At 45.3% G+C, this 25,963-nt stretch overlaps 1 long non-coding RNA gene across 10 annotated transcripts in view; it reads left to right on the top strand.

Moving 5' to 3' along the window:
* Nucleotides 1-19,569, top strand: part of LOC119272009 — a 28,575-nt gene extending 9,006 nt beyond the window's left edge. For 3 of the 10 annotated variants that reach the window (XR_005134682.1, XR_005134680.1, XR_005134677.1), the window contains 4 exons: nt 16,890-17,008; nt 17,208-17,331; nt 17,559-19,036; nt 19,123-19,569. This is a non-coding gene — a long non-coding RNA (uncharacterized LOC119272009). Of the gene's footprint in view, nt 1-16,889; nt 17,009-17,207; nt 17,332-17,414; nt 19,069-19,122 lie in introns of all 10 variants that reach the window. The other 7 variants (XR_005134686.1, XR_005134681.1, XR_005134683.1 and 4 more) reach the window with 7 other exon arrangements.
* The last annotated feature ends 6,394 nt before the right edge of the window (nt 19,570-25,963 follow it).

The raw sequence follows: 25,963 nt of genomic DNA, 5'->3' as shown, positions 1-25,963 counted from the left end.
ATATATATATATATATATATATATATATATATATATATATATATATATATATATATATATATATATATAATCAACATAGTGAAGATAATCATGAAAATATGTTGAGTTCGAAGCCAAACCAAATGTGAAGACATTGCAAGGTAATGCCATGAGTGAAACACTTCAAAATAGAACGTTTGGTGGTGGCGTTACCCACCGTATAGGAAGTATTAGACCCAGACACGGCGCACAATTATTGTGGCACTCCGAAGTCAAATTCCACATTAATGTATTCACACTTAGAATGTATGTCTTCATTGATTGAAGATATACTTAACTTCGTGTGTTGCACATCTAAGTCATCAATATGCGTAAGGGTTAGGATGTGTGCCTGATCACAGGACATTTGAGGATTCCAGGATATTTAGCTCACACGTAACTTGCAAAACCTCTTCTCATCCAAGGGCTTGGTGAAGATATCTGCCAATTGCTCTTTAGTGTTGACGTGTATGATATCAATGTCTTCCTTCACAACATGATCTCTGAGAAAGTGATGACAAATTTCAATGTGCTTTGTCTTCGAGTGCTGAACTGGGTTGTTAGCAATCTTGATGGCGCTTTCGTTGTCGTAGTAAAGTGGCACTTGCTTCAGATGAATGCCATAGTCCTTGAGTGTTTGCTTCATCCACAGAAGTTGAGCGCAGCAAGATCCAGCAACAATGTATTCAGATTCAGCAGTGGAGAGAGATACACAGTTCTGCTTCTTTGAAGACCAACATACAAGTGATCGTCCCAGAAAGTGACATGTGCCTGATGTAGACTTGCGATCAACTTTGGCACCAGCATAATCAGCATCCGAGAATCCAACCAGATCAAACTCTGAGCCCTTTGGATACCATAATCCTAGAGTTGGGGTGTGAGCCAAATATCGAAGAATTCGCTTCACAGCTAAGTGATGCGACTCCTTTGGTGCCGCTTGAAATCGAGCACACATGCAAACACTAAGCATAATATCTAGCCTAGATGCACATATATAAAGTAAAGAACCAATCATGGAGCGGTATACCTTTTGATCGAACTCTTTACCATTGTCGTCAGGACCCAGATGATGTTTGGCTGGCATTGGTGTTGTGAAGCCTTTGCAGTCTTGCATACCGAACTTCTTCAGGCAATCTTTGAGATACTTCTCTTGAGATATGAAGATGCCATTGCGTTGTTGTCATATTTGAAGACCAAGGAAGAACTTCAGCTCCCCCATCATGGACATCTGATATTGCTCTTGCATCATATAACCAAACTCTTCACTGAACTTCTGATTGGTGCAGCCGAAGATAATGTCATCCACATATATTTGGCACACAAACAGTTCACCATCATATGTCTTCGTGAAAAGAGTGGGATCTAGGGAACCAGGTATGAAGCCTTTGCTCTTCAGGAAGTATTTGAGTGTGTCATACCAGGCCCTAGGGGCTTGTTTGAGGCCATACAGTGCCTTGTTGAGCTTGTATACCATGTCAGGGTGTTTTGGATTTTCAAAGCCAGGCGGTCGTGCAACATACACTTCTTCTTCAATCTTGCCATTGAGAAAGGCACTCTTCACATCCATTTGATATAGAAGTATGTTATGATGATTTGCATAGGCCAGCAGTATGCGTATGGCTTCAAGTCTAGCCACAGGAGCAAATGTTTCATCAAAGTCAATGCCTTCCACTTGAGTATATCCTTGAGCAACGAGACGAGCTTTGTTTCTGACAACTTGACCATGCTCATCTTGCTTGTTCTGGTATATCCATTTGGTGCCTATTATATTGTGCTTCCGTGGATCAGGACGCTTAACCAGTTCCCATACATTATTCAGCTCAAACTGTTGAAGCTCTTCTTGCATAGCTTGAATCCATTCAGGTTCCATGAAGGCTTCTTCAACTTTCTTGGGTTCTGATATCGAGACGAATGCGAAGTGCCCGCAGAAATTTGCTAGCTGAGTTGCCCTTAAACGAGTGAGTGGACCAGGTGCATTGATGCTACCAATTATTCTTTCAATCTGCACTTCATTGGCAACGCGAGGATGTACAGGGCGAAGACTTTGCTCTTGCTGTTCATTGTCGTTGTTGGAAGGAATGTCTTCAGGCTGAGCATTGTCTTCATGCTGATCAGGTGCTGAAATGATAAGTTATTCTTCAGGATGAGCTTCAGAAGGTATAATTTCTCCAGTTCCCATTAGCTTGATTGATTCACTGGATGGAACTTCATCTAGCACACTTGGCAGCTGCTCTCTTTGTGAGCCGTTGGTCTCATCGAACCGCACATGCACTGTTTCAACCACTTTGTAATGAAAGAGATTGAAGACTCTGTAGGAGTGTGAATCCTTTCCATATCCAAGCATAAAACCCTCATGTGCTTTTGGTGCAAATTTTGAGGTGTGATGTGAGTCCTTGATCCAGCACCTTGCGCCAAATACTCTGAAGTAACTGACATTTGGCTTTTTGCCAGTAAGGAGCTCATAAGATGTCTTGTTCAGTAGCTTGTGAAGATAAACACGGTTGATTGTATGGCATGCAGTATCAATGGCTTCGGGCCAGAATTTTCTTGGGGTCTTGTACTCATCTAGCATCGTTCTGGCCATCTCAATTAGTGTTCTGTTCTTGCGTTCGACGATGCCATTCTGCTGTGGCATGTACGGGGCTGAGAATCCATGTGTGATGCCCAAGGTATCAAGATATGTATCAAGGCCAGTGTTCTTGAATTCAGTGCCATTGTCACTTCTGATGTGCTTTATCTTGGCGCCAAAATTGTTCATAGCTCGATTGGCGAAGCGTCTGAAGACATCCTGCACTTCAGTCTTGTAAAGGATTATAAGCACCCAAGTATATCTAGAATAATCATCAACAATAACGAAGCCATAGAGGCAAGTAGTAGTAGTTAGAGTTGAGTAATGAGTGGGACCGAAAAGATCCATGTGAAGCGGTTCGAAGGGTTGAGTAGTAGTCATGATTGTCTTCGAGGGATGTTTGGCCCTCGTCATCTTCCCTGCTTCACAGGCACCGCATAAGTGGTCTTTCTTGAACTTGACGCCCTCGATGCCTATGACATGCTTCTTCTTCGCAAGGGTGTGGAGGTTCCTCATGCCAGCATGTCCAAGTCTCCGATGCCAGAGCCAGCATTCTGAAGCCTTTGCTAGAAGACATACTGCAAGCTGTGGCCCTGCTGATAAATCTACCACGTACAAATCATCTTTTCGATACCCTTCAAACACTAGAGACTTGTCAGATTCCATTAGTACAAGGCAACGATATTTTCCAAACATTACGATCATGTTCAAATCACAAAGCATTGAGACAGACATTAAGTTGAAGCCAAGGGATTCAACAAGCATGACTTTATCCATGTGTTGATCCCTTGAGATTGCAACTCTACCTAGACCCAATACCTTACTTTTGCCAGTGTCAGCAAATGTGATGTGGCTCTTGTCGGATGGACGTAAGGTTGAGTCCATAAGAAGACTTGTTTTGCCAGTCATTTGATTTGTACACCCACTGTCAATAATCCATTCTGAAGACGCTGGTGTCGTACCCTACAGTGCAGTTAGGGGGATAGGCTTCACCAAGAGCATTGTGAAGCAAAAACATTTGACGAACCAGTGGGTTATGAAAGCTTAGATCCAAGTTAGGACTAATAGGGAGAGTAGCAAGCGATTCAGGTACGAAGTACATAGTAAGACCATTTGGGCATTTGATCTTGCGCCCTACAAGATGTTTAAGGTCCCCAGCAATAGCGTCAGACGATTTTGGTTTTCTGCTGGAGACCTTTCCCTGCAAAAGGGAGTTAAGCTTTCTTAGCCACCCACATCTTCAAGGGTGGCTTAGAAGCAATAAGTCTAAGTGCAGCATCTGAGAATTTTGGCTTTGAAGACTTAGCAAACAGTCTTGCAGGAGGACAATAGTACTCATAAGAATAAGCAGAATAGTTCTTGGTCTTATGAACATGGCGGTTTGATGAACTGCTCTCATATTCATATGCCTGAGTATGATTTTCCTACAAACCATTTGTGTTAGTGCGACTTGTTGGAAATATGCCCTAGAGGCAATAATAAAAGTATTATTATTATATTTCCTTGTTCATGATAATTGTCTTTATTCATGCTATAACTGTATTATCCGGAAATCGTAATACACGTGTGAATACATAGACCACAATATGTCCCTAGTGAGCCTCTAGTTGACTAGCTCGTTGTGATCAACATATAGTCATGGTTTCCTGGCTATGGACATTGGATGTCGTTGATAACGGGATCACATCATTAGGAGAATGATGTGATGGACAAGACCCAATCCTAAGCATAGCACAAAGATCGTGTAGTTCGTTTGCTAGAGCTTTGCCAATGTCAAGTATCTCTTCCTTTGACCATGAGATCGTGTAACTCCTGGATACCGTAGGAGTGCTTTGGGTGTATCAAACGTCACAACGTAACTGGGTGACTATAAAGGTGCACTACAGGTATCTCCGAAAGTATCTATTGTTTTATGCGGATCGAGACTGGGATTTGTCACTCCATGTAAACGGAGAGGTATCTCTGGGCCCACTCGGTAGGACATCATCATATGCGCAATGTGACCAAGGAGTTGATCACGGGATGATGTGTTACGGAACGAGTAAAGTGACTTGCCGGTAACGAGATTGAACAAGGTATTGGATACCGACGATCGAATCTCGGGCAAGTAAAATACCGCTAGACAAAGGGAATTGTATACGGGATCGATTGAGTCCTTGACATCGTGGTTCATCCAATGAGATCATCGTGGAACATGTGGGAGCCAACATGGGTATCCAGATCCCGCTGTTGGTTATTGACCGGAGAACGTCTCGGTCATGTCTGCATGTCTCCCGAACCCGTAGGGTCTACACACTTAAGGTTCGATGACGCTAGGGTTATAAAGGAAGCTTGTATGTGGTTACCGAATGTTGTTCGGATTCCCGGATGAGATCCCGGACGTCACGAGGAGTTCCGGAATGGTCCGGAGGTAAAGATTTATATATAGGAAGTCCTGTTTCGGCCATCGAGACAAGTTTCGGGGTCATCGGTATTGTACTAGGACCACCGGAAGGGTCCCGGGGGCCCACCGGGTGGGGCCACCTACCCCGGGGGCCACATGGGCTGTAGGGGGTGCGCCTTGGCCTACATGGGCCAAGGGCACCAGCCCCTAGAGGCCCATGCGCCAAGATATAGGAAAAAGGGGAGAGTCCTAAAGGGGGAAGGCACCTCCGAGGTGCCTTGGGGAGGATGGACTCCTCCCCCCTTCTTAGCCGCACCCCTTCCTTGGAGGAAGGGGCAAGGCTGCGCCTCCCCCCTCTCCCCTGCCCCTATATATAGTGGAGGGGAGGGAGGGCATCCATACCTGACCCCTTGGCGCCTCCCTCCCTCCCGTGACACCTCCTCCTCTCCCGTAGGTGCTTGGCGAAGCCCTGCAGGATTGCCACGCTCCTCCATCACCACCACACCGTTGTGCTGCTGCTGGATGGAGTCTTCCTCAACCTCTCCCTCTCTCCTTGCTGGATCAAGGCGTGGGAGACATCGTCGAGCTGTACGTGTGTTGAACGCGGAGGTGCCGTCCGTTCGGCACTAGGATCATCGGTGATCTGAATCACGACGAGTACGACTCCATCAACCCCGTTCACTTGAACGCTTCCGCTTAGCGATCTACAAGGGTATGTAGATGCACTCTCCTTTCTACTCGTTGCTGGTCTCTCCATAGATAGATCTTGGTGATACGTAGGAAATTTTTTGAATTTCTGCTACGTTCCCCAACAGTGGCATCATGAGCTAGGTCTATTGCGTAGATTCTTTGCACGAGTAGAACACAAAGTAGTTGTGGGCGTTCATGTTGTTCAATATGCTTACCGTTACTAGTCCAATCTAGTTTCGACGGTATTGTGGGATGAAGCGGCCCGGACCGACCTTACACGTACTCTTACGTGAGACAGGTTCCACCGATTGACATGCACTTGGTGCATAAGGTGGCTAGCGGGTGCCAGTCTCTCCCACTTTAGTCGGAACGGATTCGATGAAAAGGGTCCTTATGAAGGGTAAATAGCAATTGGCATATCACGTTGTGGTCTTGCGTAGGTAGGAAACGTTCTTGCTAGAAACCCATAGCAGCCACGTAAAACATGCAACAACAATTAGAGGACGTCTAACTTGTTCTTGCAGGGTATGCTATGTGATGTGATATGGCCAAGAAGAATGTGATGAATGATATGTGATGTATGAGATTGATCATGTTCTTGTAATAGGATTCACGACTTGCATGTCTATGAGTATGACAACCGGCAGGAGCCATAGGAGTTGTCTTTATTTATTGTATGACCTGCGTGTCATTGAAGAACGCCATGTAAACTACTTTACTTTATTGCTAAACGCGTTAGTCATAGAAGTAGAAGTAGTCGTTGGCGTGACAACTTCATGAAGACACGATGATGGAGATCATGATGATGGAGATCATGGTGTCATGCCGGTGACAAGATGATCATGGAGCCCCGAAGATGAAGATCAAAGGAGCTATATGATATTGGCCATATCATGTCACTACTCTATTTGATTGCATGTGATGTTTATCATGTTTATGCATCTTGTTTGCTTAGGACGACGGTAGTAAATAAGATGATCCCTTACAACAATTTCAAGAAGTGTTCTCCCCTAACTGTGCACCGTTGCTACAGTTCGTCGCTTCTAAGCACCACGTGATGATCGGGTGTGATGGATTCTTACGTTCACATACAACGGGTGTAAGACAGTTTTACACAGCGAAAACACTTAGGGTTAACTTGACAAGCCTAGCATGTGCAGACATGGCCTCGGAACACGGAGACCGAAAGGTCGAGCATGAGTCGTATAGTAGATACGATCAACATGAAGATGTTCACCGACGTTAACTAGTCCGTCTCACGTGATGATCGGACACGGGCTAGTTGACTCGGATCATGTGATCACTTAGATGACCAGAGGGATGTCTATCTAAGTGGGAGTTCATAAGATGAACTTAATTATCTTGAACATAGTCAAAAGACCTTTTGCAAATTATGTCGTAGCTCGCGCTTTAGTTCTACTGTTTAGATATGTTCCTAGAGAAAATATAGTTGAGAGTTGATAGTAGCAATTATGCGGACAGTAGAAAGCTTATGTCCTTAATGCACCGCTCAGTGTGCTGAACCCCAAACGTCGTTTGTGGATGTTGTGAACATCGGACATACACGTTTTGATAACTACGTGATAGTTCAGTTAAATGGTTTAAGTAGAGGCACCAAAGACGTTTTCGAAATGTCGCGGAACATATGAGATGTTTCGAGGGCTGAAATTGGGATTTCAGGCTCGTGCCCACGTCAAGAGGTATAAGACCTCCGACGATTTTCTTAGCCTGCAAACTAAGGAGAGAAGCTCAATTGTTGAGCTTGTGCTCAGATTGTCTGAGTGCAACAATCACTTGAATCAAGTGGGAGTTGATCTTCCAGATGAAATAGTGATAGTTTCTCCGAAGTCATTACCACCAAGCTGCTAGAGCTTCGTGATGAACTATAACATATCATGGATAGATATGATGATCCTTGAAATATTCGCGTTGTTTGACACCACGAAAGTAGAAATCAAGAAGGAGCATCAATTGTTGATGGTTGATGAAACCACTAGTTTCAAGAAGGGCAAGGGAAAGAAGGGATACTTCATGAAACGGCAAATCAGCTGTTGCACCAATGAAGAAACCCGAGGTTGAACCCAAACCCGAGACTAAGTGCTTCTGTAATAAGGGGAACAACCACTGGAGCAGGATTACCCTAGATACTTGGTAGATGAGAAGGCTGGCAAGGTCGATAGAAGTATATTGGATATACATTATGTTAATGTGTACTTTACTAGTACTCCTAGTAGCACCAGGGTATAAGATACCGGTTCGGTTGCTAAGTGTTAGTAACTCGAAATAAAAGCTACGGAATAAACGGAGACTAGCTAAAGGTGAGCTGACGATATATGTTGGAAGTGTTTCCAAGGTTGATATGATCAAGCATCGCATGCTCCCTCTACCAACGAGATTGGTGTTAAACCTAAATAATTGTTATTTGGTGTTTGCGTTGAGCATAGACATGATTGGATTATGTCTATTGCAATACGGTTATTCATTTAAGGAGAATAATAGTTACTCTATTTATTTGAATGATACCTTCAATGGTCTTGCACCTAAAGGAATGGTTTATTAATCTCGATCGTAGTGATACACATTTTCATGCCAAAAGATATAAGATAGTAATGATAGTACCACTTACTTGTGGCACTGCCATGTAAGTCATAATGGTATAAAACGCATGAAGAAGCTCCATGTTGATGGATCTTTGGACTCACTCGTTTTGAAAAGTTTGAGACATGCGAACCATGTCTATTGGTGTATATGCATGAAGAAACTCCATGCAGATGGACCGTTTGGACTCACTTGATTTTGAATCACTTGAGATATGCAAATCATACCACATGGGCAAGATGACTGAAAAGCCTCGTTTTCAGTAAGATGGAACAAGATAGCAACTTGTTGGAAGTAACACATTTTGATGTGTGCAGTCCAATGAGTGCTGAGGCATGCAGTGAATATCGTTATGTTCTTACTTCACAGATGATTTGAGTAGATGTTGAGTATATTTACTTGATGAAACACAAGTCTGAATTATTGAATGGTTCAAGTAATTTCAGAGTGAAGTAGAAGATCATTGTGACAAGAAGATAAAATGTCTATGATATAGATGAATATCTGAGTTACAAGTTTTGGCACACAAAATTAAGACATTGTGGAAATTGTTTCACAATTAAATACCGCCTGGAACACCATAGTTTGATGGTGTGTCCGAACATCATAGTTGCACCCTATTGGATATGGTGCGTACCATAATGTCTCTTATCGAATTACCACTATCGTTCATGGGTTAGGCATTAGAGACAACCACATTCACTTTAAATAGGGCACCGCGTAATTCCGATGAGATGACACCGTATGAATTATGGTTTAGAGAAACCTAAGTTGTCGTTTCTTAAAAGTTTGGGGCTGCGACGCTTATATGAAAAAGTTTCAGGTTGATGAGCTCGAACCCAAAGCGGATAAAATGCATCTTCATAGGAAACCCAAAACAGTTGGGTATACCTCCTAATTCAGATCCGAAAGCAATATGGATTGTTTCTAGAATCAGGTCCTTTCTCGAGGAAAAGTTTCTCTCGAAAGAATTGAGTGGGAGGATGGTGGAGACTTGATGAACCGTCTCTTCAACTAGTGTGTGACAGGGCACAGGGAGTTGTTCCTGTGGCACCTACACCAATTGAAGTGGAAGCTTATGATATTGATCATGAAACTTCGGATCAAGTCACTCCCAAACCTGGTAAGGTGATCCTGTCTTGAAGGTCATGTTGCTAGACAACAATGAACCTACGAGCTATGGAGAAGCGATGGTGGGCCCGAATTCCGACAAATGGTTAGAAGCCATGAAATCCGAGATAGTATCCATATATCAGAACAAAGCATGGACTTTGATGGACTTGCCCGATGATCGGCAATCCATTGAGTACAGATGGATTTCAAAAGGAAGACGGACAATGATGGTAAATGTCACCATTAAGAAAGCTCGACTTGTCGTTAAGATGTTTTCCGACAAGTTCAAGGAGTTGACTACGATGAGATTTTCTCACTCGTAGCGATGCTAAGAGTCTGTTGGAATTATATTAGCGATTACTGCATTATTTATGAAATCTTGCAGATAGGATGTCAAAACATTGTTTCCTCGACGATTTTAATGAGGAAAGGTTGTATGTGATACAACCGGAAGGTTTTGTCAATCCCGAAAGATGCTAATAAGTATGCAAAGCTCCAGCAATCCTTCTAAGGACTGGAGTGAGCATCTCGGAGTTGGAATGTATGCTTTGATGATGATCAAAAATTTTGGGTTTGTACAAAGTTTATGAGAAACTTGTATTTCCAAAGAAGTGAGTGGGAGCACTATAGAATTTCTGATGAGTATATGTTGTTGACATATTGATGATCAGAGATGATGTAGAATTTCTAGAAAGCATATAGGGTTATTTTAAAAGTGTTTTTCAATGGAAAGCCTGGATTAAGCTACTTGAACATTGAGCATCAAGATCTATAAGGATAGATCAAAATGCTTAATAATACTTTCAAATGAGCACATACCTTGACATGATCTTGAAGGTGTTCAAGATGGACCAGTCAAAGAAGGAGTTCTTGCCTGAGTTGTAAGGTACGAAGTTAAGACTTAAAGCTCGACCACGGCAGAATAGAGAGAAAGGACGAAGGTCGTCCCCTATGCTTAAGACGTAGGCTCTTCAGTATGCTATGCTGTGTACCGCACCTGAAGTGTGCCTTGCCATGAGTCAGTCAAGGGGTACAAGAGTGATCCAAGAATGGCTCACAGGACAGCGGTCAAAGTTATCCTTAGTAACTAGTGGACTAAGGAATTTTCTCGATTATGGAGGTGGTAAAAGAGTTCGTCCTAAAGGTTACGACGATGCAAGCTTGACACCTATCCGGATAGCTCTGAGTAGAGAGACCGGATACATATAATGGAGCAATAATTTAGAATAGCTCCAAGTAGAACAGTTGTTTGGAATAGCTCCAAATAGAGCGTGGTAGCTGCATCTAGGAGATGACATAGAGATTTGTAAAGCACACACGGATCTGAAAGGTTCAGACCCGTTGACTAAAACCTCTCTCACAAGCAACATGATCAAACATAAAACTCATTGAGTGTTAATCACATAGTGATGTGAACTAGACTACTGACTCTAGTAAACTCTTGGGTATTAGTCACATGGCGATGTGACCTGTGAGTGTTAATCACATGGCGATGAGAACTAGATTATTGACTCTAGTGCAAGTGGGAGACTGTTGGAAATATGCCCTAGAGGCAATAATAAAAGTATTATTATATTTCAATGTTCATGATAAATGTCTTTTATTCATGCTATAACTGTATTATCCGGAAATCGTAATACACGTGTGAATACATAGACCACAATATGTCCCTAGTGAGCCTCTAGTTGACTAGCTCGTTGTGATCAACAGATAGTCATGGTTTCCTGGCTATGGACATTGGATGTCGTTGATAACGGGATCACATCATTAGGAGAATGATGTGATGGACAAGACCCAATCCTAAGACTAGCACAAAAGATCGTGTAGTTCATTTGCTAGAGCTTTGCCAATGTCAAGTATCTCTTCCTTTGACCATGAGATCGTGTAACTCCTGGATACCGTAGGAGTGCTTTGGGTGTATCAAACGTCACAACGTAACTGGGTGACTATAAAGGTGCACTACAGGTATCTTCGAAAGTATCTATTGTTTTATGCGGATCGAGACTGGGATTTGTCACTCCGTGTAAACGGAGAGGTATCTCTGGGCCCACTCGGTAGGACATCATCATATGTGCAATGTGACCAAGGAGTTGATCACGGGATGATGTGTTACGGAACGAGTAAAGTGACTTGCCGGTAACGAGATTGAACAAGGTATTGGATACCGACGATCGAATCTCGGGCAAGTAAAATACCGCTAGACAAAGGGAATTGTATACGGGATCGATTGAGTCCTTGACATCGTGGTTCATCCGATGAGATCATCGTGGAACATGTGGGAGCCAACATGGGTATCCAGATCCCGCTGTTGGTTATTGACCGGAGAACGTCTCGGTCATGTCTGCATGTCTCCCGAACCCGTAGGGTCTACACACTTAAGGTTCGATGACGCTAGGGTTATAAAGGAAGCTTGTATGTGGTTATCGAATGTTGTTCGGAGTCCCGGATGAGATCCCGGACGTCACGAGGAGTTCCGGAATGGTCCGGAGGTAAAGATTTATATATAGGAAGTCCTGTTTCGGCCATCGGGACAAGTTTCGGGGTCATCGGTATTGTACTGGGACCACCGGAAGGGTCCCGGGGGCCCACCGGGTGGGGCCACCTACCCCGGGGGCCACATGGGCTGTAGGGGGTGTGCCTTGGCCTACATGGGCCAAGGGCACCAGCCCCTAGAGGCCCATGCGCCAAGATATAGGAAAAAGGGGAGAGTCCTAAAGGGGGAAGGCACCTCTGAGGTGCCTTGGGGAGGATGGACTCCTCCCCCCTTCTTAGCCGCACCCCTTCCTTGGAGGAAGGGGCAAGGCTGTGCATCCCCCCTCTCCCCTGCCCCTATATATAGTGGAGGGGAGGGAGGGCATCCATACCTGACCCCTTGGCGCCTCCCTCCCTCCCGTGACACCTCCTCCTCTCCCGTAGGTGCTTGGCGAAGCCCTGCAGGATTGCCACGCTCCTCCATCACCACCACGCCGTTGTGCTGCTGCTGGATGGAGTCTTCCTCAACCTCTCCCTCTCTCCTTGCTGGATCAAGGCGTGGGAGACATCGTCGAGCTGTACGTGTGTTGAATGCGGAGGTGCCGTCCGTTCGGCACTAGGATCATCGGTGATCTGAATCACGACGAGTACGACTCCATCAACCCCGTTCACTTGAACGCTTCCGCTTAGCGATCTACAAGGGTATGTAGATGCACTCTCCTTTCTACTCGTTGCTGGTCTCTCCATAGATAGATCTTGGTGATACGTAGGAAATTTTTTGAATTTCTGCTACGTTCCCCAACACGACTCAGGTGAGTCCTCTGTCTGTATGAAGCCTTTGGACCGTATGAAGCCTTTGGTCTGAGGTTTGTCTTCTTCACGTGAGGTGTCATGATGACATTCACAGGAAGACTCTCCAGACACTTTTTTGGAACCCAGATCTTCTTCATAGGTGGTCCATTCCTGCAGTTAGTACCAATGTACCTGGCAAACACTTCACCATTCTGATTCTTAAACAGTATATAGTTTGCATCAAAGGATTCATCAACGATAATGGGGTTAGCACAAGTGAAGCCAGATAGATTGAATGGATCTGCTGAAGGTTCCTTTGCAGCAACCCACATGGTTTTGGGGTACTGCTTAGGTTTCCAGTAAGAGCCATCTGCATTCATTTTCCTTACGAACCCTACACCCTCTTTCCTAGGGTTTCGGTTCTGAATCTGCTTTTTCAGGACATCACATAGCGTCTGATGCCCTTTAAGACTTTTGTACATCCCTGTTTCAAGCAATGTCTTCAACCTAGCATTCTCATCAGCAATAGCGGTGGTATCCTCAGCAGAGGGGTTAGTTACCGCATCAACAGTTGAAGATATTGCAACAGCAGTAGCAGTAGAACATTCAGCAACAGAAGTAGCATTATCACACTCAATGCATTTAAGACATGGTGGTTCAAATCCTTCCCGAGCGGGACTGATCTGTTTGGTGCGAAGTGACTCGTTTTCCGTTTGAAGATCTTTATGAACCGCTCTCAATTTCTTAAGATCTTGCTTCCTTTGAAGATAATCATAGGAAAGCTTTTCATGAGTTGTTGAGAGAGTTTCATGACGACTTTCAAGTTCCTGATACTTAATGTGAAGATTTTTTATGTCTTCAATTAAGGATTCAGATCGAGTCATTTCAGCACCTAACAGATCATCGCTTCTGTCTAACAGTTTTTGAATATGTTCCATAGCTTTCTGTTGTTCAGTTGCAATTTTAGCAAGTGTTTTGTAGCTAGGTTTTGAACCACAATCAGAGTCATCGTCACTAGATGTTTGATAGTGAGTAGTGTGTGTGTTTACCTTGGCACCACGTGCCATGAAGCAGCAGGTAGAAGCGGAGTAGTCCTTGTCATTTGCATCGGTGTCGGTGATGAAGTCATTGTCTTCAGTGTTGAAGATGGACTTGGCAACGTATACTGTAGCCAGACTTGCGACACCTGAGTCGGATTCCTCCTCAGACTCCACCTCCGCCTCCTCAGAAGCAGACTCCTCCTTTGAATCTATTTCCTTGCCAACAAACGCACGTGCCTTGCCAGATGATCTCTTCTTGTGTGATGAAGACTTTGAGGAAGACTGGGAAGAAGACTTTGAGTATTTCTTCTTCTTCTTGTCGTCAGAGTCATATTCCTTGCTCTTCTTCTTCTTTTTGTTCTCATTGTCCCACTGTGGACACTCAGAGATGAAGTGGCCAAGTTTCTTGCACTTGTGACATGTTTTCTTCTTGTAGTCATGAGCAGGAGCTTCATCATTCCTTGAACTTGACCGGGAAGACTTTCTGAAGCCTTTCTTCTTGGTGAATTTTTGCAACTTCTTGACAAGCATAGCAAGTTCCCTTCCAATGTCTTTAGGGTCATCAGAACTGCTGTCAGATTCTTCTTCAGATGAGGAGACAGCTTTTGCCTTCAAGGCACGAGTTCGCCCATAGTTTGGACCGTAGATCTCTCTTTTCTCCGAAAGCTGAAACTCATGTGTGTTGAGCCTCTCAAGTATGTCAGACGGATCGAGTGTCTTGAAATCAGGACGTTCTTGAATCATCAGGGCCAGGATGTCAAACAAACTATCAAGTGATCTCAGCAGCGTCTTGACGACTTCGTGTTTGGTAATCTCAGTGGCGCCGAGGGCTTGAAGCTCATTTGTGATGTCAGTGAGTCGGTCAAATGTGTGCTGGACATTTTCATTATCATTTCGCTTGAAGCGGTTGAAGAGGTTGCGAAGGACACTGATTCTCTGATCTCTCTGGGTTGAGATGCCTTCATTGACCTTGGAGAGCCAGTCCCAGACCAGCTTGGATGTCTTCAAAGCACTCACACAACCATACTGTCCTTTGGTCAGATGACCACAGATGATATTCTTGGCAGTAGAGTCCAGTTGAACGAATTTCTTGACATCAGCAGCAGTGACACCTTCTCCAGCCTTGGAAACGCCGTTCTCGACGACATACCATAGGTCGACATCAATGGCTTCAAGATGCATACGCATCTTATTCTTCCAGTAGGGATATTCAGTTCCATCAAAGAGGGGGCACGCAGCGGAGACTTTAATTATCCCTGCAGTGGACATAGCTAAAACTCCAGGTGGTTAAACCGAATCACACAGAACAAGGGAGCACCTTGCTCTGATACCAATTGAAAGTGTGTTATATCGACTAGAGGGAGGTGAATAGGCGATTTTTATGAAAGTCTTCAGAACATGGAAGTTTTGAAGACAAAAGATAAAATTAAACCTATTACCATGCAGCGGAAGGTAGGCTACACTAGGCAAACCATACTCAAGTATTCAATGAAGTGAAAGCACAAAGACCAATAGCAGCTAGGTAGTAAGGATCAGGTAGGAAGATATTGTGAAGCCAAACAGAACACGCAGTCGCTCAGTGAAGACAAATGATAGAACAAACATACAATGACTTCACAAGGAGTAACAGTAAGTAAAGTGAAGTGAAGATGAAACCAGTGACTCGTTGAAGACAATGATTTGTTGGACCAGTTCCAGTTGCTGTGACAACTGTACGTCTGGTTGGAGCGGCTAGGTATTTAAACCTTAGGACACACAGTCCCGGACACCCAGTCCTGAACACGCAGCTCAGGACACCCAGTCCTCACCGTATTCTCCTTGAGCTAAGGTCACATAGACCTCGCCCAATCACTCTGGTAAGTCTTCAAGGTAGACTCTCAAACCTTCACAGACTTCGTTCACCGGCAATCCACAATGTCTCTTGGATGCTCAGAACGCGACGCCTAACCGGCTCGAGGATGCACAGTCCTCAAGTGTAATAAGTCTTCAGATCACACAGACAAGAAGACTTAAGTGATGCCCAATTCTCTCTGGCTCTGGTGGTTAGGGCTTTATCCTCGCAAGGAATTCTCTCTCAAAGGCTTCGAGGTGGGTTGCTCTCAAACGACAAAAGCCGTACTTTCAATCTGAGCAGCCAACCGTTTATGGTTGTAGGGAGTGGGCTATTTATAGCCACTTGGCAACCCGACCTGATTTGTCCGAAATGACCCTGGGTCACTAAGGAACTGACACGTGTCCCAATGGTCAGATTTCAAACTCACACGGCAACTTTACTTGGGCTACAAGCAAAGCTGACTTGTCCGACTCTGGACAAGATTCGCTCTCATAGTCTTCACTCGAAGACATAGGTTTTTGGTTTAGGCATCACTTCAGTCATTCTGACTGGTTCTCTTGGACCCCACTTAACAGTACGGTGGTTCCTATGACTCAACACAAAAGAAAAAGAACTACGAAAGATCTAAGTCTTCGAGCTCCATAGGCTTCATATCGTGTCTTCTCTTGTCATAGTCTTCAATGTGAATATCTTCATATACCACCTTTGACTTCAATGTCTTCATAAAGTTTTAGGGGTCATCTCTGGTAGTAAAACCGAATCAATGAGGGACTTCTACCTGTGTTATCCTGCAATTCTCACAAACACATTAGTCCCTCAACTAGGTTTGTCGTCAATACTCCAAAAACAACTAGGGGTGGCACTAGATGCACTTACAGAAGGGGCAAATCATGTATGCAGGGAGGTGTGCAAGTATTAAGAAGTTGTATGAGTCTGTTACTGGAAATGTTGTAGGCATTGATGTGATTAGAGCTGTCCAACCTGAACACAAGTTGGTGAAGGTTCTTTGTCTCTAAGCGTACAAGCTGTTCAATTAAAGTTCAACCAAGTTGTAGGGAAATATTTTACTCTCTGTAATGTTTATGCTCTGTTGTGCACTTACAAACAACAAGAGCTGAATGCCTCACTACGCCATCCGACTTCCATGAAAAAAACTTTTTCCTACCATGATGCTTTGTTATTCCATCAGTCACAATTGGAGATCAAGTAAATGATATTGCAGAATGATGCCAATTTAAGTTTTTGCTGTACATGAAACTTGTCAGTTTTACTGTCACCTTTCATTTTGGAGACATGACTAACTGTTTTCTTCATTATTTGTCATCTTCCAATGTTTATATTCACAATCTGATTTATGGTGATCTTGTTTTCTATTTGCAGGAGCAAATGATGTTTCAATGATACAAAGGGCTGATGTTGGTTTTGGTACATTCATAGGTTTATGTACCTCCCTAGCTTCCTTGCCTTGCTGCTCTAGCACCAGCCTCGCCGCTGTTGAGGTTTTCTCTGATTTCCATGCCCCGTTGTTTTGTTTATGCTTGATTTGCTGTGTGGAAAATGTAATGTGATACTTGCATGATTGGTGGATGAAATCCTAATGTAGAAATACATATTTGGTTTAGGTAAATCTTATATAATTGTTCCTATTAATGGTGATCTTTGGATGAGTTTTTCTTTCTAACTGATTGCATTCTTTAGTTGTATAGATCATTATGAAGTAAATAATTTGGGGGAATTCTCTGCTTCACCTATAAAGAGATGGGATCCATATGGCAGGGATGAAATCCAACTTCAATTGGCATGCAATAAGATCAAATGGCAGGTAATGAGTTATATTCTTTAGTTATGAGCTTGATTCAATGTCCCGCGTTATAGAAAGTTCAAACTTGAATTGCTCTATTTCAGGATTTAAACCTTCTTGAGTTACGCAATCACAAATATCTTGCACCTAGAGAAAGAAACTTGGATGTTTTGATCACACAAAGGTGTTTTTTACAAGTATGTGCTTTCTTTTAATCTATGCATGAGCCAGGTTTATGTGTTGTGCAGTTTGGACCATGAGCTTGCGGATGCTAAACAAAATCTTAGGTAAGTCTGAAATAGAAGCATTCAAGAAGTTCACTAGGCCAGAATGCTTCGAAGCTGATCTTGATGACCCTAACTTCACGTTTACTCAGCATGCTAAAATGGCTCGAGTTATTCATCTGTATGGTGTAGGTACCCTCCAACTCCTTTTTGTTTTAATGATTTTCACTAACAAATAATTCTTACATAAGACCTTGGAGTAGCAAAGATGTTCTCATTTGTCCAACATAATTTACAAAATTTGATGGATTAGAAAAAGATTAAAATTAATGGATGCGGGTAATACACAATTTTATATGTTGGCAAGTATGTATAATGTACGAGTCTACGCAAGTGTCAGTTCTGTATTATTGTCTGTTTTCAAGTATTTGTCACTCGAGTTTCTGATAACTGAAGTGGGTGTCTGTAGTTGCAATGCAGAGCAGATCGAGTGGTGTAAGGTGGTGTTGTTGTGGGACATTGCAACTGCTGCCAGATCGATTCAAGCTTCATTTTAATGTTTTTGTTCATCTATGCTTTTGATTATATTTTTACAGAATAATGGGGGTTATACTTATTCTCGAGGGCCTTGCAGAGAGTATTCTGAATTGTATTCATTGCTTCCAAGTAGTTGTTTATATTTCTTATGAGTATTCACCTACAACTTGATGTCTTACAACACGAGGAGATTTATACCTGTTTTCTTAAGCATTTTCACTAAACTACGCATATTGTATGTTAACAAATACAACAGCATTTGCTATTCATTCATGCACATTATGTGGCTACCTTTGTACCAATCTTGTGTATAGGACAGGGTACATACGATTTTCTTGTTCATGCCTATAAAAAAATATATGATGATGATGAATGAGGTAAGTATCGGGGTTTTCTTCTTGGGTTGTGGGTAGTGGTGTTCTCCAAAAGCTCTTTTCATCCCATACAAAGCTTTTATAAAGGTAAGGTAAAGCTTTTAGAGACTCTTGCTTCTCTCTGGAGCTATATTTATAAACTTTGTCCCAATTCTTGTCGTTATATCATAAATCTTGCTTGTGATTCAGAACAAATGGTGGATTATTATGTAGCTTTCTAACATGTGATGCAGTAACATATACTAGAGTTCGATGTTAATCTATCAAAACAGAGGCTAAAAGAGTCCTTTTCTTTTGCTTGATTTGCATATTTTACTTGTGTTGACAGATAGATTATTTTGGTTGCTTAACTCGGTATGTTTTTGTTCAAACTTCATGTTACTTGAGCTAACTGTAGAGCATTATATGGCTTAAGTAAAAAAAACTGATAGAATTTTTTTACTTGATGTGTAAGTTCTGTACCAAATCATTTATACATAAGTCGAGTGCTAATTGTTAGAGACTTGTTCTGAGTTACACCAACTTGCTTAATTTCAGGGCAACATGTGGCTGAGTGGCTCTCAATTCCTTCCTTTCTCCTGTAGCATGATGGTACGTTGAAGATCAAGCTTGCCAACAACAAGGTTCATGACGAATTAGAGACTTGTTCTTAGTTACACCAACTTGCTTAATTTCAGGGCAGCATGTGGCTGAGTGGCTCTCAATTCCTTCATTTCTCCTATAGCATGATGGTACGTTGAAGATCAAGCTTGCCAACAACAAGGTTCATGACGATTGTTGCATCATGTTAGGAATGGACAATAAAGCCGCCATCACCACGAGCTGGTCAAAGTTTCGCAGCTATGCAAACATCCACCAAGGAGACATCTACGCCTTCTGCTTCAAGGTCACTGCAAATCGGTGCCTTGCTCTCGCCGTGCATCTGACACGGATCTTGTGTCTAGGCGATAGGATTTACTCTCAGATGATCAGATCGAAGATACAAGTAGCTAGGGTTTTTCAGCAAGAAAGGGGATCGGGGAATGAGAGCCAGAGGTGGGAGAGAGGATACATCGCCCTTGCGGCGCCGTCAGGTCTGATCTATCGATGCCCTAGTTCTCCACTCGTTTTGCCTTTAAGTAGTCTCACTTGCTCCACATGGGCCCGGTCACTTGGCGGTTGGGCTGGCTCTCCTTCCTGGGCCGGTCTGGTGGTGCTGGGCCTTGGCCTTCAGTAGTTCCCGTGACATTCCTCCCCCCTTGCTTTTTGGCTTGTCCCCAAGCCAAGGCTCGAGGAAAACAGGCGCGAAGGAGCACTTCGTCCTCCCAGGTGGACATCGATCGGGGAAACCCCGACCAGTGCACCAGTACTTGCGGTACTTGCCGGACTCCACGCTGCACGTCTCGACGCTGAAGGATGGCTGCCGGCACCTGGAATGGTAGGAGATCTTCATCAAGGACTGGCAACTCCGGCATGATTTCTGTGTCCGGAGGCACACCCGTGCGGAGCTGCGACACATGGATGACGGGATGGATCTTGGTGTGCTCCGGTAGCGCCAACTTGTACGCCACCTCGCCGACCCGCCCGATGACCTAAAACGGACCAAACTATCGAAAAGCCAACTTGTGGTTAGCTCGAGCCGCGACCGATGATTGCGCATACGGCTGCAGCTTGAGATACACCCAGTCCCCAACTGCAAACACCCGGTCTGTTCTCTTCTGGTCTGCCTTTGCCTTCATCACTTGACGAGCACAGTGTAAGTGTTGCTTCAGGGATTGCAGCACTGTGGCTCGGTCTTTCGTCCAAGCTGCCAGGTCAGACACCGTATCGTCTGCGATATTGGTGATACCAAAGAATCGGGGTTTGTGTCCGTACAGCACCTCGAAGGGAGAAGATTTGAGCACTGAGTGGTAGGATGTGTTGTACCAGAATTCTGCCAGGGCTAGCCAGTCGGCCCATTTGCTTGGACAGTTGTGGGCGAAGCATCTCAAGTAAAGCTCCATGCACTGGTTCACCCTTTCCGTTGTGCCATCGGTCTGCGGGTGCCGCGCCGACGAGATGTTCAGTGTGGTCCGTGTCAGCTTGGCTAGTTCTTGCCACACCTGACTCGTGAAAATCCAATCTCTATCTGAAACCATCTTGTCCGGAGGTCCGTGCAACTTGAATACATTCTCCATATATGCCTTGGCCACTTGCAGCACAGAGAATGGGTGCCGGAGTGGGATAAAATGGGCGTACCGTGTGAGTTTATCCACGACCACTAGGATGGAGTTGTAGCCCTTCGACCTTGGCAGTCCTTCAACAAAGTCTAAGGTTACCATTTTCCAAGTCTGTTCTGGAATTGGAAGAGGTTGGAGAAGGCCAGGATACTTGACATGCTCTGGCTTGGCCTGCTTGCAAATGGCACAATTGCCCACGAACTTCTTAACGGCCTGCTTCAGTTTAGGCCATGCAAACAGTCTGATGATGCGGTTGTATGTCGCTTGGACTCCTGAGTGTCCTCCCAGTGCTCCGGAGTGTAGTTCGTGCAGCACCTTGTTCTGGGCCTCTTTGTTTTGACCCAGCCACACTCTTCCTTTGTATCGGATGAGGCCATTTGTTACCTGGAAGGGCCCTTTTAGCGCAATCCCTTGTTTTGCCTTATCCAACATGTCGCTGCAGCTTGAGTCTGCACTGTAGCCTTGCTTGACTTGAGTTAGCCACGTAGGGACGCAGACCGTGATTGAACAGTTGGTCCCAGTCGGTCTACGAGACAAGGCGTCAGCGGCCAGATTGGTTGCCCCTTTGCGGTACTCGATCTTGTACTGTAATCCCAACAGTTTCGACAGTGCCTTGTGCTGCCAGGGTGTGGTGAGTCGTTGGTCATCCAAGCACGTTAGGCTGCGGTGGTCTGTGCGAATGGTGAACTCGGACTGCATCAGGTATGGTCACCATCTCTCCACTGCCATGAGGATGGCGAGGCACTCCTTCTCGTAAGTGGATAACATCCAATGTCGAGGGCCAAGCGCTTGGCTCAAGAAGGTGATTGGGTGGTGCCGTTGCATGAGAACAGCGCCTATAGCCATGTCAGAGGCATCGGTCTCCACCGTGAAGGGTTGTTTGAAGTCCGGCAAGGCCAACACTGGGGCTGATGTCAAGGCCTGTTTCAGAGCTTGAAACGCCTGCTCACACGTGTCTGTCCACTGGTATGTCACGCCTTTCTTCAATAGGTCCGTGAGCGTGCGACTGACCACCCCGTAGTGCTTAATGAATCTGCGGTAGTACCCAGCTAGCCCCAGAAATTGTCGCAGCTCTTTCACTGAAGTTGGTGAGCTCCAGGATTGAACTTTCTCGATGTTTTTGGGGTCTGTATGCACCCCCTCCGCGCTGATCACGTGTCCCAGATACCTGAGCTGCGGCTGCGCAAAAACACAATTTTTGATCTTGAGTTTGAGTGAGTATTTTTCCAGTCTCTGAAATACTTCACGCAATAACTGTATATGTTCCCGGAGTGTTTTATTGAAGACCAAGATGTCGTCGATGAACACCAATACGCCATGGCAAAGTAGTGGCCCCAGAACAATATGCATCCCATGCTGAAAGGTAATGGCCCTCCCGTCACTCCATATGGCATCACCTTGAACTCAAAGTGCCCGTGATGAGTTTGAAATGCAGTCTTCGGTTCATCCCCTGGTCGCATCCGAATTTGATGATATCCTGATCTCAAATCGAGGCTGGTAAACACTGTTGCCCCATGCAGTTCGTCCAGTAGTTCCTCGATGACCGGAATTGGGTATCTGTTTTTGATGGTAATCGCATTCAAATGACGGTAATTGACACAGAATCTCCATTCGTCGTCTTTCTTCTGTACCAGCAAGACGGGTGAAGAAAAAGGACTGCGACTGCACTGGATGATTCCCTAACGTAGCATTTCTCGCACTTGCGCTTCAATGTCGTCCTTTTGAACTGGGTTGTATCTGTACGGTCTCACATTCACTGGTTGGGCTCCTGGTATAAGGTCAATGGAGTGATCGAACTCCCGTGATGGTGGCAAGCCTTGCGGTTCCTCAAACAAGCCACTGAACTCCTCAAGTAGCGCTTGTACTGCCGGCGGCACTGGAGCCGTTTCTACATCTGCCTTGATTTCTACCACCAGCAAAACATGAGTGATGGCCGTCCGTGCTTGCAACAGATTCAGTTGGGTAGAGGAGATGGGTTCACAAACAATCTCTGAGCTATCTATCCCCTGGAGTTGCACCCGTTTGCCTTTGTGTTGAAAAGCCATAGATTTTTCAGTCCAATTCACTGTCATCAGCCCTCGGGACTCGAGCCAGTCCATTCCTAGTATAATATCATAACAGCCGAGCGGAAAGAGTTTGAATGTGGATCGGAACTTCTCTCCTTGGATCTGATATTCACAAACTGGCATCTCCTTGTCGCATAAGGTGACAGCTCCATCCGCCACCTTCACCTTCAGGGGTTGTTTCATTGCTGCACTCCTGGCCAATTCCGAGCCACCTCCGAATTGACAAAACTATGAGAAGAACCTGAATCGACCAGCATCAACAGCACTTGGTTCCCCACTTTGCCATGCAGCCGGAAAGCTTTAGGAGCCTCTGTACCCGTGACAGCAGCCACCGACAGCAAACATAAGTCCTCTTCGGAACTATCAACCTGAGCACTTGGCGAGGGGTCTGGTGATGTTGGTGGCGACAGCATGCCCACCATTTCCTCCACAACGTGCAACTGCATCGTGGAAGCGCAGGTATGCCCTGGCCCCCATCTCTCTCCGCAAGTGAAGCAGAGTCCCCGCGCTTTTCTGAAGTTGCGCAAGGCCTTGAGCTTGTCGTCCACTGACGGAGACGAGCCCGCGGGCGCCTTGGTGATGTCGAGCCCGTGGCGTGTCTCAAGTGGCGATGGTGTTGGTGAGGTACGCCCCGCAGTTGTGGGCGCCGACAGGGTGAGGGCCAACGGGGGCCATGAGGTGAATCGCCCCGCTCGCGTATTGCTGCTCCCCGGCTGAGGCGGCGCATTGTTCTCCTACTCCAGGCGCACCAATTCGACCACCTCTTCCTGCAATTCAGCCAAAGAGACAGTAGTTTCCAAATCTTTGGGTCGATGAAGCATTACATCAACCTTAATCTCATGATGTAATCCTTCTACAAATTGGGTAGTAAAGAATAGGGGATCCCACGAGCTATGATGAGCTAACAGACTGTGCATGGACAAATTGAATTGTTCAGCATATTCGAGAACCGAGCTTGTTTGCTTCAGCTTCGAAAACTTGCGCAGAAGTAATTGAAATTCAGAGCGGCCAAATTTTTCTAGCACGGCTATGCAAAACCTTTCCCAATTATCACTCTTAAGATGCATTTTGGACCACTCTAACCACAAAGCAGCCGCCCCCGTGAAGTGAACGATAGCTGTGTCCACCCACACGTGCGGATCGAGCCCATTCACACGGAAAAAGGCCTCGCAGCGGAGACGCCAACCCGTGGGGTTGTCGCCGTCAAATTCAGGACACTCCATGAGTTTGCTGCCAAAACGACCACTCATGCCTCCTTGGTGACCACCACCGCCCAACTCAAGGGAAGGGAGAGGGGGAAAAGGAGTTCGGAACATACCATTGGCCGGGACCGGCGTAGTGAGGATCGGTCCCTCACTAGCCGAAACCCGTGGAAGTAGAGCCCTGCGGTGGCCAATTTGCCCGTGACCGTCGTCACTTTGCTCGAGTGTGGATGATGGCGCGTCCGCCGTACAAAGATCTGGCGCCATCTTGTTGGCTTGTGCGCCCCCTGACGCGATTTTCTCCAACTGCGTCCGGATATCGCCGAGATCCGTCTGGAGCTGCCCCACCGCGGCGTCCACGGTGGGCCGCCAGGTCGCGAGATCCTGGACGACCGGCTCGAGAGCAATGAGTGCGGGCTCCATCTTCGCTACCGCGGGCTCCATGCTGGCGACCGCAGGGGCTATTCGATCCAGCGTCTGCTGAATCGATAGGAGGGCCTTGGCGATGCCGCTCCGCTCCGCCGCCGCTTCATCCAGTTGCTTATGAACATCCACCCCCGCCATGATCTCCTTGATGCTACGTGTCTTCGGCGCCAGAATGCGCTACGAATGAGGAATTTTTGGTGGGATTTATGGCTCTGATACCAAATGACATGGATCTTGTGTCTAGGCGATAGGATTTACTCTCAGATGATCAGATCGAAGATACAAGTAGTTAGGGTTTTTCAGCAAGAAAGGGGATCGGGGAATGAGAGCCAGAGGTGAGAGAGGATACATCGCCCTTGCGGCGCCGTCAGGTCTGATCTATCGATGGCCTAGTTCTCCACTCGTTTCGCCTTTAAGTAGTCTCACTTGCTCCACATGGGCCCGGTCACTTGGCGGTTGGCCTGGCTCTCCCTCCTGGGCCGGTCTGGTGGTGCTGGGCCTTGGCCTTCAGTAGTTCCCGTGACAGCATCGCCTCTAGACGCATCATCAACAGCAACAAAAGCTTCATATGGATATAAATCCATCAATCTTGGAACCTCCAAGTACCCTTTACGAGGTGTTGAACCTTGCCTCCCCTTTTGGACGCTGCAATGTGCTGCCTTTGAACAGCTAGCGTATATGTTCTTGCTATGTAGGCTCTAAGATTGCCACCTATCAGCTGCAACTGCACATGTTTATATCTATACTAAGACTCTTATCTACTCCCTCCGTTCCTAAATACTTGTCTTTCTAGGCATTTCAACAAGTGACTACATACGAAGCAAAATGAGTGAATCTACACTCTAAAATATGTCTACATACATCTGTATGTAATAGTCATTTGAAATGTTTAGAAAAACAAATATTTAGAAACGGAGAGAGTATCTCTGTTTATTTCTGTTGCTCTACTCTGTTTCAAATATCAGCTGCTTAACAACAATCACATAAATTAGTAAGTACATACATGAAGGAGGAAGGGGCGCACCCTACCTGGCACCGCCCAGCTCCGGCTCAAGAGGCGCCACCGGGTGGCGCCCCAACCCCTAGTAGTAGGCAAGCTTGTTGTGGCCGAAGACCACTCCGCTGGGCGACTTGTGGAGCATCGTGTGCACGTCCATAACCAGGGTGTGGGAACCCACTGTTCCCAGCGCACGTGCGATTAACTGCAACGCAGACTCCTGAGTGGGTACATTCACGTGCCGGTCTATGTTGATTCTCACTTCGTGGTCGTCGCCGCCCTATACAATGAAAGAGCCTCACGTATCATCAGCAGTTCAGTAGAGCAAATACGAGGAAATAAATATATAGCTACCAACGTACAAACTATTCTTTGGATTGGACCAGCGTACAAACTAATTCGAGTGGATTGTTTTTCTTATGAGAACATGGGACCAGATGTAGACTCAATAGAGGCTGTTTTTTTGGGATCATGATACTCCCCATTTTGAAATGGACGAACATGGAATATGTGCCAGGAGGTGGTAGTGTATTCTATTGGACTGGCCATGAATTGCAATACCTCACCAATATTGCTTAACAAAATTAGCTTCATTGAGTCAAACAAGTATGCATGTCACAATTCCCTAT

This window comes from Triticum dicoccoides, chromosome 1A (genome assembly GCF_002162155.2).
Source record: "Triticum dicoccoides isolate Atlit2015 ecotype Zavitan chromosome 1A, WEW_v2.0, whole genome shotgun sequence".
NCBI lineage: Eukaryota > Viridiplantae > Streptophyta > Magnoliopsida > Poales > Poaceae > Triticum > Triticum dicoccoides.
This window is presented reverse-complemented; position numbering and strand designations above follow the sequence as displayed.